The sequence below is a fragment of the Penaeus vannamei genome, chromosome 32, assembly GCF_042767895.1.
Source record: "Penaeus vannamei isolate JL-2024 chromosome 32, ASM4276789v1, whole genome shotgun sequence".
NCBI classification, from domain to species: domain Eukaryota; kingdom Metazoa; phylum Arthropoda; class Malacostraca; order Decapoda; family Penaeidae; genus Penaeus; species Penaeus vannamei.
In genome coordinates this window covers 7980197-7981757 of record NC_091580.1, presented here as the reverse complement: position 1 = coordinate 7981757, position 1561 = coordinate 7980197, and positions in this window count along the sequence as shown.

The window sequence follows — 1561 nt, the reverse complement described above, 5'->3', positions numbered from 1 at the left end:
TAATGATGAGGAGGATGGTGATAATAATAATAATAATAATAATAATAATAATAATAATGATAATAATAATAACAATAACAATAACAATAACAATAATAATAGCAATGATAATGATGGTGATGATGATGATAATAATAATAATAACAATAATGATAATAACAATACTAAGAATAAGAATAACAATACTGATAATAATAATAATAATAAAAAGATAATGATAACAATAATAAGAATAATAAGACTAACAACAATATCAAAAGCAATAATAAGAATAAGAATAAGAATAATGATATAATAATAATAAAAAGAATAATAACTAATAATAATAACAATGATAAAAAGATAATGATAATAATAATAACTATAATAAAAAGATAATGATAACAATAATAAGAATAATAACACCACCAACAACAAAAACAATAAGAGTAACAATAATGATAATCATAATAATAAAAGAATGATACTAACAATAATGATTATAATAATAACAACAACAACAATATCAAAACAATAATAATGATAACAACACCAACAAAAGCGCCTTCAATCCACAGCAGTTAAATCCACCACGAATCCCATAGTTATCCATGTGCCCTGATAAGAAGCGAGCGCTAGTCCGCCGGTTGTGTTACGGCCGTGTCACACTTTTACTTTTTTCGTAAATTTTTTGACAATGCTATTTAACATAAATACAAACATTCTCGAATATAGCTCTTGATTTGACTATGTTTGGCTGAATAAATTGACGGAAAGGTTTTCGGACTGAAAGGATCATTATCGTCTGACTGGAGAATCGACAATTCGCTCAAAAATGGACAAAATTTCTGAAAATTGCCAAAAAAAATTGCCGGAAAAAGTGTTTGTGTGGCAGCGCCTTTAAAGTGAAAAAGTACGAACAAGTAATTAACAGACCGCGAGTTGTGTTGTGTGTATATATAAGTACTATTGCACGTATTGCATGTTGTTGTGTTCATTATTCCGATTCGTCCGTATTTCGTTTGTCTTGTGAATGTATTCGTTTTGGTTTATTTGTGAGTATATTTCATGTGCGTCTTATTTTCGTCAGTATATGTAATTGTTGTTTAGTAGTGTATAGTTTGTCTGTGTCGGAAATATATGTGCGTATATATTAGACTTTTAAATCTGATATTTTAATTTGTATTTCTAATACCGCGGTAACTTATTACTTGACGAAAAGTCGGTATTTTGAATTGAAGCTATAATCAACAGTCGAAATTAAAAACTGAACAATAAGTGAACAGAAAGTGAATGAACAAAATTAATCAAATTCAACATGAATTAAAAAGAATATTTAAATTGATAAACACTGAACATGTCTCCGAAGAAAGATCTCGCTCATATCACCACATTAACATTGCAAAACTCTAATGGCGCGTTTGGAACTGCTCGTCTATCTCGTCCAGACTAGTTGGACAAGAAGTTTTGACCGCTCGGAACCTCCACTATCTCGTTCCGGACAAGTAGTCTAGCTCGTCCAACTCGCCCTCCTGCGAAGTTGGCCGAGCAGGACGAGATGACGTCACAATAGATTTTGTAT